Source organism: Nyctibius grandis, chromosome 17 (genome assembly GCF_013368605.1).
Source record: "Nyctibius grandis isolate bNycGra1 chromosome 17, bNycGra1.pri, whole genome shotgun sequence".
Classification (NCBI taxonomy): domain Eukaryota; kingdom Metazoa; phylum Chordata; class Aves; order Nyctibiiformes; family Nyctibiidae; genus Nyctibius; species Nyctibius grandis.
Window position 1 is genome coordinate 6,670,032 of NC_090674.1, and position 12,224 is coordinate 6,682,255.

At 41.3% G+C, this 12,224-nt stretch overlaps 1 protein-coding gene across 5 annotated transcripts in view; it reads right to left on the reverse strand.

Moving 5' to 3' along the window:
- Window positions 1-6,566, reverse strand: part of GNB1 (G protein subunit beta 1) — a 40,291-nt gene extending 33,725 nt beyond the window's left edge. For 3 of the 5 annotated variants that reach the window (XM_068414680.1, XM_068414675.1, XM_068414676.1), the window contains exon 1: window positions 6,213-6,566. The gene's annotated coding sequence lies outside the window, so the exon portion shown is untranslated. Of the gene's footprint in view, window positions 1-5,429; window positions 5,675-6,212 lie in introns of those variants that run through there. The other 2 variants (XM_068414678.1, XM_068414677.1) reach the window with 1 other exon arrangement.
- Between the last annotated feature and the right edge of the window lie 5,658 nt (window positions 6,567-12,224).

Genomic DNA, 12,224 nt, shown 5'->3' on the forward strand with positions numbered 1-12,224 from the left:
TACTACCATCAATTACAGAGCTACCTTATATCTTGTCTCCTTCAAGCTCCCTCAGATAACCTTCTTCAGGTCTTCAGCCTCATTTTCACTTATCTGTTACCAGGATTCCAAACCAGACAACAGTACACGAAGATCAAATTTTAACCCTTCAGTCCCACCAAAAATAACTATAGCTCTTCTCTTCATAAGCTTGTGACAAGTGACAAAAATATCTTGTGTTCAACAATTCTTAAGAAAAAATATTTAGAAAAGATATTTTTAAAAGAAATTACCAGAGTATTCAAGTCAGTAAGAAATCTCCTAGATCTTGATATTAACCTACAAATTCTGCTTGCCCACAGGCCAAACAGGGCTCAGACTCATAAGCAAGTCTCCAACATTAGCTGACCCACAGGAGTCATCTATATGCACTCTTTCAGCCTACACGGAGTTCGAGATATTGTGACTAATTTGGTCCCCCATGAAAAAGGGCTACACACTTATTTGAATAACCTTGCCTTTATCTGAAGAGCACAGGCTTGTGTAATTACCATGGAATAGCTGACAGAGGGTAACCTATTCATTAATCCAAAGCCAGGTCTTCAGAACATCTGCAACATCTTCTAAAACATTCCTGTTTTAAAGCTGCTATAGTTATTTGTATTGGGTTTCAACAAGACTTAAATCTGGCAATATCTAAACAACTGGAAGGATTTGCTTTGTAACTGCTTTCTCAAGCACTTACTCCTGTGTCCTGTCATTCTCTCATCTCCACCCCAATGAACTAAGTTGTCAATAACCAGGTCAATGTGTAAGATTTTGTATGGGATCCTTATTTTCTGACACTTTAAAAATTTGAGAATCGAACAACTGAGTGTTCAGGCCAGTGCTGAAAAACCTGGACAGAATTTAAAGTTATGATTTCCAAGACTGCCTACAAATTACACTTCCATGATGTCCCCAAAAACATTTTTTTGGCTTACACATACAAATTATCACGTAGGCATCTAATTAGAGCATCCTCAGTAACACTGAGCACAAGATATACATAGCAAGCAACACCATTTCTTAGCTGTTTGCAGATGGCCTGCATGAATATGGTCATGTCATTACTCTCTAGCTGGGTTCAAGAAGGAAGATTCCTGGATATCTAAGAATATACTGGGCAGCAAGGCAAACATTACCCCCTGTATCTAGTACACTCAAGGTTCCATCTGCAGCCTTCCAGAAAAGCAGAAATATTTTGTTATATTTCAAGAGACTAACACATCATAACACATTCTATACCACTCTAATAAATGCAATGGACACAAGCATTTAATACAAACAAATATGGTCGTACAAGATTTTCATTGTAAAGAACACATTTTAGAAGGTCAGCTGTTAAAAAAACAGGCCAAGAATATCTGATCTTTATGTTCCCAAAAACACTTTGAAATGTGCATTTTTATTCAAAGACTAACCATCTCCTTTCTCTCTACTTAGAATTCTTCTACTGCTTTAATAAAAATGCAGTATTCTGCTTCAAAACCTGTTTTGGAGTGTCCATATTTTTGTACTAGGAAGCCTTCCACAGTAATTTACATTGATTATTTTGGCATCTAAAGTAAAGGTACTGTTCGTAGCCAGCTCAAAGCTTTTAAAAACCTCTTAACATTCTGCTGAACTACCAGTTGGCTCAAGTATCTATGGATTCTGCATACATTTCTGTTTGGTGAAAAACAAATCCACGCACACAAAATCCCCAGCATACTAGACACCCTGTGAAGAAATAATAAATTGAGATACTATGTTAAATAGAAACATAGGGGCTTGGGGGTATTTTTGTTTTTTATCATGACCTTGGCTGATACTAGTTCCAACATTATCAGTGGGGAGAAAAACAACATTTTGAATGGAATATGTATTCTTTTCATTTTGAGTCTGCACTTTGAGCAATCAAGAGACTCCCTTAAAAAAATTTCCACTTTATCTTCAACCACATGCTAAAGAAACATTTCATTAACACAAACTAGTTGCTTTCAAGGTTATAGATTTTTCCCAACATAACCAGTGAAATACTGTAAAAAAATACTCAAAATACTGGCACAAACATAGGCATTAGAGACTCCAAAGAGAGCTCACCTAAGCATAATTCAACCACTTGAATGCATGATTTCTCATTTCAACTTGCTAGTAACAAACTAGCACTAAATGCAATTCTTGAAACAATATGGTATGCCATATGGCTGAAACTGGATATTAAAATTGAGAATATCAATTACCAATCCACTAATGCTGAGAGCCAAAATCCATGGACAGTAAGAATTTAATCCAATTCACTAAAACATGAGCTGAGCCTGGCATACAGAAGACAAATCTACTGCTGGTTTCACAGAAAGCAAGCAACTGCAATTTTTTATTGCAGTAACTACAAAACTAGCTAAGTGTAACACTTCCTTAACATTCCTAACTACAGCAATAGGCATCACAAGAATGTGCAAAAGCAACATAAGTTTCACATGAACCGGCATCTTGTTTCACACTGGTTGAGAAATCATAACTAAGTAGCTATTTAAGAAGAAACAGTTATAGTTGTTTTCCACATGACCAATTTGAAGCCTCCAAAGCACCAGGAAGTTATTACACACTGCAGCCAACACGGTATTGCTTAATTTCAGGAAAAGGCACCCTACAAACAGAAAAGATATATACTTCTACTCTAATTAAAGGATCCTGAAAGCAATTGTATTAATTGAAGGAATTTCTTATTCTAAGTACATTAGTTTAATTGCCCTAGGTTTAAAATTTTTAATAGCTGTAGAGTGTTTATTCTTGGACGATATTACAAATAACGCTATACAAAATTCCACACGCTTCCTAATTATACAAAACTCTACTGGTTACTTAAACAAGAGGAATTCTCATTAAGCCTAAATACAACATTTTCACATTTCCATGAGGTATGGAGGTGATTTAAAAACTGTTCTGCTAGGGTTTACTGTGGAATTCCAACTTTACATGTTGTCAAAGATTCCATGGTAGGATGCTTGCTACATACTTACCTAGCAGCTGCAAGGACTAAAGAAGGATAAATGTAATTTATCTTACCCAATACAGAATCCCACTTCACCCTACTGCTTTCTGATTCTGTACTGAAAGGCCAAAGTAGCAGTACTAAAAAAGCTGCACAACTAGGTTCAACAGCACGTTAAAAGTACCATCAAATGGAACTAACAGCTTATTGGACAAGTATTCTTGATTTTAAAAATTGTTCTTGACATACTAGAGGCGTAAAATGCATTCTGCTAATTTCAGGAAGGGCTTTTTTGCCCCACTTTTTTTTTAAAAAAAAAAAAAAAGAAAAAACAAAACAAAACCAACACAAGCCTCAACTGCAAATTAGGTCTTCTGCTTCCTAGGTTCCTTCTGTATGAACTACAGCTGGGCTGTTACAGTAAACTAACAAACAACTGATGATACATTAAGTCATACATAAACAGCACTAAAAAGACTGATATTACCAAAGGTTTGGAGATCACTTGAATACAGGAGATGTAACGAGCATTTCTTACTTTTCTTGCTGGGTAGTGTATTATTTTGAGCCTGAGTTCAGTATATCAAATATTAACCAAGCTATTTTATTTAGGCTACCAAAGTTAAGAAGTCCATTTTACTTAGAAGATACTAAAAACCACACATAAAAAGCTTTAGAAATTTGTAATGTCATTTTAAAATATAATATTTCACAGACACAGAACTGTTTTAACATCCCCAAAACCTTTCTTATTCTTTCCCATAAAAAAGAACAGTTATCTAGAGTATGACAATAATTCCAGGTCAAAAGCAGTTTTAAAAGCCTCCACAAATTGTTGGCATTCTGAAGCAGACGGGAGACTCTTTTGTATTACAGAAAGGTAACTGTCTGCACGGGGTCTGATGATTACCTGGCTAGTAGAGAACCAGCAACAGTACACAGCCCCAGCAGACTTGTTGTATACCTGTGCTCTAGGTTTACAATACTGTTTTTCAGCAACAGGCTTAATAAAAACCAAGAACATTTTGATGGTATTAAGCAGGCACTGCAAGGTAAAACAGAAAATCATGTCACCCCTTTACCCAGTCAGAGCCTATGTGAACATTTCAATAAAACTATTTACTCCTCCCACCTAGTTCCTATCTGAAGCAGCTCACAAAAATGAAGAAAAAACCCCACCGATTTCTTGCAACAATCTTCCAAACGCTCCTCCTACCCCCACCCCAAAAAAAGAAGAAAGCAAAGAGAAGGAGAAAGTAAATCTAAAATACAATTACGAAATAAGATCTAGTTTGGCAAAGCTGTGGTGAGGAGGAGTTGAAAAATGAGAGCTGCCTTGCTGCAAACGCCATCTTGTTGCAGCTACTGGGCCCAGGCACAGAAAGATCCATTCATTCACAGCAAAAAGAAAATCAAACACACACCCTGCCTAATCTGCAGCCACCAAAACAACCGCACTATTATCACCCCTTCTCCTTCTCCTCTCCTAAAGTACACAAGGGAAAAAATAAATTCTGACACGTTACATTTAGAACAAATTTAGATCTTAACATCCTCGTCTCCTCACACGTATTTCACATACACACCGACAGCATTTTGTCTTGATTCACATCCCTGTGTTCAGCAGATCAGCTTAAAATCTGGGATAAATCTCTCGCGATTAGGTGCAGATATTTTCCAGCAGCAAAATGTTTAATTTTTCAGTCTTAAATCACCTCTCCAAGTTGAGCCAACTATTCTCAAAAGCTGCTTCAATAATCACTTAAGCCTTACATTTACAGTCCTTTCCTCCTATTTTCTGCTGTGGAGACAATACATAATAACGTGGCAGTCGGCATCCTAGAAAGGATGCCTTATTTAAAATAATGAATCCCAACTATGACTTTGTTGGAGAATAATGAAATATCACATTCGTTAAAATTTCAGTTCATCTTCAGGAATGATAAATTGACATCTTACAACAACCTCTACATCATCCTGATTTTCTTTTGGACAAGATTTTTTTTTAATAAAACGTCTCGTCTCTTTCATATTTACATACAAGATTTCACACCTCTTCATCTCCTACAAAACTGTAGGATTAAAAATCCTACACCTTAAATATCCCTCGTATGGATAACAAAAAATAACACTGAAATCCTTTCAATAATAAGCTGGGAATTGAAATAACATTTCTAACATTTCCGAGGAGAAAAATCCATTTTTCTATTGTAGCAAACACCCTCCATGATCTTCATTATTGCTGCTACAGGCACACAAAAATATGCAGCACCGTAATACATGGGGGAACAACAAATATGCGGTCTAAATCCACCCTCGGTTCTGATTTTAAAGAGAACAAAACCTTCTCTACCCCTCCCTCCCCCAGTACACACAGCATGAACCCAATCTGCGAGCCCTTCACTGGGCTGGGGGCTGCTGGAAGCAGTCTTACCCTGTTTGTCTCACCCCCGTCTCCTCTTACTCAGTTTTCCACCATTACAGCAGACACACCATAGCTTTTTCTTGACTCTCTCTCCAAATATTCCCTCTGCCGGCTGGATCGCTCAGGAAACTCGCCTTTTGTATCTTAACGCGTACAAGAAAACACCCCAAACCTTCTAACAGAGACCACTACAGCGTAATTATAATTAAAAATGGAACCCCGCAAGATCCAAGGTCTCCTCCCTTTTCGCCTCAAAGCCTTGAAGAGAGAATCAGTCCCACCCCCACCTTTTTCTCCTCCTCCTCCAGCTACAAACACACTTCTTTTTTAGGGGAAGCTGGAGCACCGAGGAGGTGGGGAAGCGCGGGGGAGGGGGGCTATTTCCAACCCCGCCATGCTAAGGGGTGGACGAACCATCAGCCGCCCTTCTCTCCTGCGGGGGCCGTGAAGAACGGGTGGGCGAGGAGGAGGGCACCGGCGGCCCGGGGGAGGCCAACCCGGTGCCCGGGCGACGCGAGAACCGAGGGAGCGGCGGAAGGGGAGGACGAAGGGAAAGGAGAAGTGCGGCAGCGAGGAGGAAGAGCGGGGGAGGGGAGCGGGGCACAGGCGCAGCCGCGCAGAGGAAGAAGGAACCGGGGATGAGGGGGAGCCGGGGCCGCCGCCGGCGGGAAGATGGCCTCAGGGTGGGGCCGGGCCGGGGCTCGGCGAGCCGGGCGGCGGCGGGAAGGCGCCGGGGAGGGCGACGAGGCTTTTGTGTGGACCCCCCCGCCCCCTCTCCCCTCAGACGGTTACCTGCCCTTCCGGCCGCTGCTCATTAACCGGGCCGGTGCGTCCGTCGCCCGCGGCTCCTGCCCGCGTCCCGCCGGCCTGGGGAGGGGAAGGGGGGCGGAGGAGGAGGAGGAGGGGGCGGAGGAGGAAGGGAGCCGCCCGCGCTCTGCCCGGCGGGTCCCGGGGAGGCAGCAGCGCCGGCCGGGGAGCCGAGTCGGAAGGAGAGAGCCGCGGGGGAGGGGGGTGTCGCTGGGTCTCGACTCCTCCTCACACGCTGGGTGCCCGCTCAGCTCCCCGCAGCCATCGGGAAGCGAGAGCCTGGGCGCGGTTAACCTCCCCCCCCCCCCACCTCCGCCCCGCCCGTGCTGCCCGGCCGGGAAACCCCGGCTCGGCTCGGCTCCCCGCTCCGCCCCGCCGCCGGCCCCCGGCACCGCCCCACCCTGCCCCCACCGCCCGCCGACGGCGAGCGCAGGCCCCGCCACACCGGAGGCCTGGCCGCCTCGACGGGGGACCCGCGGGCACGGCCGGGAGGGCCGCGGGCACGGCGCGCGCCGCCCGAGCCCCCCCCTCACAGCGAGCGCGCAGGCGGGCAACGCCCTTCCCGCCAGTCGGGGCGGGCGGCGGGAAGGGGGGCGCGCGCAGCCTCTCGCGCGCAGCGTGCTGAGGGGCGGCCCCGCGCGCGGGCGCTTCCTCCCGAGCGCGAACAAAGGCCGCGGGCGGGCGGTGAGGGGAAGGCGGGAGTGGGGGGGAGCGTTCGCTTCTGCCCCGCCGCGCCCAGGCCGCAAACAAGAATGTAACAGCCTGGCGTGAACAATAGAAAAACAGGCCCGAAAACAGAACCCCACAAACGGCGTTGTTTGAGGATCTCAGAGAGAGCAGGGCTCGGAGGAGGAGCAGATACCCCTTCACCAGACTAAGACAATGCTGAAAGTAAGAACTCTGAGCTGTAGAGCACGAGTAAGGGCCAGGGTGAGGGCTGGAGATCTTAAAACACTACTCACGAGAGGGCTAGTAAACAGTAAATACCTTTGTATCACCATCTTTCCCTCAGGAACTTGGCGAGTGACAATTCAGAAGGCTTACAGCTTCTTTTTTTCAGACGTCGCTTGTAAGGCTACTTGCACAGCCAGAGTTTCCAGAGCCTTCTTTTCATACTCTTCTCACAGGATAAGCATCCATCTCTGCTCTGGAAGGCATTGCAGCAAAGAGCAAGTCAAACATAAAAAGTAAGGGAACATAAAAAAATGCAAATTCTGTTTTACAGACTGGGCCTCACCTAAGCCAGGCAGGACAGATGTTACCAACATGGAATCATTTCACACCAGCACTCACATACTAAAACATTGTTGCTTAATAATTGAAAGTAAGTATATGTACAGTATTGTATCACTTTTTCTCCTGTCAATGGGTCTAAATCTGTGGGGTTTTTCCCCTATTTGTTTATACTTCATTAAGAAGTGAGATTACCTTACTACCTAAGTAGGTTTACAATAAAAGACAAGAAAAAACCCACAGCATTATAGCAAATGTTGTATTAAAAACACATCCAGAAAGATTAAGTTGTAATAAAATTAAAAAACAAAACAAAACAAAAAAGGTTAAAGAACCAATATTTTTCCTGCAAACTCTCCCCCTAGTAGTTCCTTGCTTCTCCAGAATTTAAACCAATCTGTTATTTGCCATCATGCTTTCTGGGAAGGTAGGCGTGGTTACCTATAATTAACAAGAGAAAGAATAGGTTTGCCAATTTAACTGTAGGAAAGTGGGTTGGCTATTATTCAGGTTGTCTGTTATGGAAAACTGTTAGATCCTAGTGTGGTTAAGCCTTTGTATTGTAATAATCAAATGTTTGTTTCTAAATAAACTATGCTGTGCTAAAGCTTTAATTCTTCGCCCTGAGATTTACAAATAACAAAACAAGAAATTTACTGAAATTAGAAAAAAGGATTCTTGAATTATAGTCCAAAATTGCTTATATGCTCTTCAGTGACCAAGGGGAAATCATTTCTGTTCCACCCTGAAAGAAATATGCATGTGTGTCATGGCTAGGAATTACCCCATTAAAATCTGTGGAACCACATGTATGCAGGTTAGGGATGTGTGTCAATGTTCTTGAGATTGGGGCTAGAGATTCATCTAGCATTCCTATCATCTGCAAAATACTGATTAAATGTAAGTTCTTCAGAAACACCACAAGTTTATTAGATATTTGCAAAGTTTTCTGCGTATTTCAAAAGCAGTTACACACATTACTGCAGTATTTAAGTCAAAAAGTCTCAGGGATGTTCTGATGTTCATAACAAATAGTAAATCACATCCTGTTTCTTCAAGAGAGTAGTGGCATTGAGATTTTGTTATTGGACTACAAGAATTGTTGTGTGAATTAACTATATCATAATAAACTAATGCATGCTTTTTTTCCCATTACACGGTGCCTTATCATACAAATACTTGCTGCATTTCTTCCTTATAATTCTCTTACGTGCTTTTACTAGTGGAAAAATTACAGTACCTAAACTTTTTTTTTTTTTTAAATAAAATAAACATTCAGATCTTATCCTCCCCTAGGAATCTCAGTTTTTTTCTTGTGTTCTAATTTTTATGTGTTCTCTGTTTTATGAGAGCTAAAGGGAATTTCTTTCCACAGGTCTGTGCTCTGCCACGTCTTCAAATCTATGGAATTCGGGTAAGGAAACTGGACTGGCCAAATGTGTTTATATGCACTGAGTATAACCACATATACACATAACTAATGGTTTCACCACACCTATTCTTTTGTAAAAATACAACTGTTGCAGTTGTTACTGTTTCTGATCCAGTGACTTAATTATATCTTATTCTCCAGTGAAAAAATTGATTGCTATATAGTTATACTACTAGTATGAAGGGGGATGATGAAGATTGAATATAGTTGTTTACAGGGTGGAGGGTTGTTTCAGGTGGGGTGGGTGGGGTTTATATGTTTCTGTGTATTACAAAAATATTATTTGTAACTAAAAATTTAGCTGAAAATATCTGCTAATACCTGAAGATCTAATATATAACATAATTAACATATAACATAATTAACAAAACCAAATCTTTATGGTTTTTCTTTAGTCCACTTTGAAGTACCTAGTATAGCCAAAGCAAATTAAAATACCTGAAATAGATGGAAAAAGTAACTCACACAATTTCACAAAATAGTGAAACTTCTCAAACCTGAGGCTTCCACATATGCTAGGACTAGGTCAGCTGAAGTAAAAATAGACGTTTTTCTCCTGAAGCTTGGTTTAGAACTAAACAAAACCTCTCCTGGAAGCTGGTTGCTCCATAATTCTCAGTTGCAAAATTTGTTGCACCTTTTTCTCAATCAGCTGATATTAACCCCTTCATAGAGAGCCTACCGAATTAGATGAATCTTTAGGCAGTTTCACTAGTTTGTGTGTTTCTTCAGCTGTTTCCAACATGATGACAAAACTAGCCGGAATCTGTCATACCTGGTGTGCTACTAGAACACCTGTTTGTGCAGGCTGCTCTGCCACTCGGAACCTGCGTGTTACAGCACCACTGTGGCATGCTGGTGGTGAGGCTGGGAGAAATCGTCGTTTCAAGCCTTTTGTGGAATACAAAGAAATTGGTTGTTAAAATTAAAAATGTCTCAGTATTACTGTGAAACTTTTCCAAACGTGGAACAATTATGCCACACATAGTTTTAGACTTATACCAACTCATGATTAATAGTGCATCTGCTTAAGCAGAGCCAATGATTGCATACACATCAAAAGTTGCTTTCTAGCTTTCAGCCTCCAGGCTCTGCTTTCTCTCTTACATGTGTGTGACTGCCATCAACAGGTAAAAATGAAGGGTTTTGGTGCTTTTTTCCTACAATCAGAATTCTATCAGAGCTCTTTTCCATGTGCTGGGGATTGTACAAGGTCTTGTTCTGGTTTTCCTTCATATTCAAGTGTGTGTTACTCTCTTACATTTTTTTGCTGTACCTTTAAACTTGGCAAGCCACAGCTGAGCTTTTAAAAGTCCTCTGGTGCTCCTGGCAAAGAGGCTGCCCTACCTGGGCCAATGGGTATTTCTTTTCAACATGATGAAATCCCTTAGTGGCATGGAACAAACATAGCTGGCTTTGCAGTGGCTTGAATCACAGCAAACATCACTAGGAACAGGGGAGAATATAAAATAGGACATGAACATCTTTTTCAAAATCTCATATCCTCTATGGAGCATAGGTCATTCAGAGCCGAGGTGGAACCGAAGGAGTAAGCGTACAGTTATTTAGAAGTAAGTAAATGGAAGTATGTTTTCCTTTATGGACACCTATCCTGCAGCTGTAACAGCAACAAAGGCTATAGTTATAATGATCTTAGAGATCAGATTCTACAGTGTGCATACACATTATATATAAATACACATGTATGTGCACACAACCAACTACACACCTGTAGGTTTTCCTTCAAGTAAGTAATCTTTTAAGTAATATTTCAATTGCATGAATGCTGATTGAGCAGCTTGAGTAAAAGCTTAAAGCCTAATATTTCCACATTTAAAAGGACTTCCCTCAGGGGGATCATTGTCTTGTTGAGCAACTAACAGAAAAACAACTAGTACCCTGGAGATGCTGAGAATTTAGAGTCCACATTGAGAATTCAACCTAGCTACTAAACTTTCCATGATGTCAGACTCATCAGACCTGCAGAGAAGTTTGCTTGCGAGAAATACCTCCAAATACAAGAAGGAATTTGCTTACCTAGGTATGGATCAGATCCCTATAGAACATTCTTCCATCCGTGACATAGTTTCAGAAAGTGGGCACAGGTGTGTGTCCTAGTGTCACAAATCAAAGTACAAGCATTCAGGACCCCATCTACCTTGCTGTTCGGTTGCTGCTAAGGATGAAAGAACTTGCAGCAAAAGTCTACACTTCTTGTATCTCTAAAAATTCATGTCCTTTGAACAAGAGGGTGGAGTGAGTCTTCTAGTTTACAAAAAGAGAACTTTCTTGTGACCTCTGGGATTCTCTTACAGTAAACATCCCAATCTCAAAGCACTTGTCAGCAAAGATCCCGATTCTGCAAAACCCTTTATTGTGAGCACCTGTTAGAAAAAAATGTGCTTATAAAATTCTTGTTTCCAAGCAACAAAACAAAACATATGTAAAGTGAAACATCTCTCAAGCCACTACCCAAGGGAACTGACAGAGACAGTTGCCTAGTTAGTGGAGTCTGATTTTCAGAGGCCAAGCAATACTATTCCAAGAGTTCAGAGATTTTAAGTTACATGATCACGTGATATGCAGGAGTTTTACCCCTGTCTTAACAGCCAGAATTTCACTGTACAGGCTTGAATGGTTAAGCTGGTTATAAAAAAAAATACAAGAGTAAATACCATCATAATCTGAGAGGTGAGCATACACTACAGCCTTACTTCCCATGAGCTGGGCAACTTCAATTACACAGCACTGGATAAAAAGAAACATGCATAATTTCTCATAAATATATTTTAAAATTTATAAAGCAGTAGCATAAAACTTTCATTTCATTCCACCTTTTCCCCAATATCCGCAAGTTGGCTTGATACAAAATTCTGTGTTGATATCCATAAAATGTACTTTTGTTTTTAGGTGCTGGCTTGTATTTCTTAGGGAAATAACTCCCATTGACACAGGAAATAAGGTGTGGGCAGTATTGTTTTTATATACAACATAGACCTTTCCATACTGTGCGTTTCAAATACTGTATTTTAGCATCGCCTTGGTCCTAACTATTTATGAATGTTGTCATTTACTTTAAAAGAAATCTAACTTCAGTTTTGCTCTTATCCATGCTTCTACTATCTTTATAACTCTGATTCCCTCCAAGGGTGTCCATACATGGTTTGCTATCTTAGTTGGTTATCTTGTTTAAAGAAAAATCCATTTACAGTTTATCCTGCCTGCAGAACAGTCTTCTTGATAGTTCCCCCATACAGCACAAAAGAAATGAGTTATGGCTGCTTCAAAAAGATGGGTTTGAAATTCCAGAGTGAGACTCTATAATCTTTTGA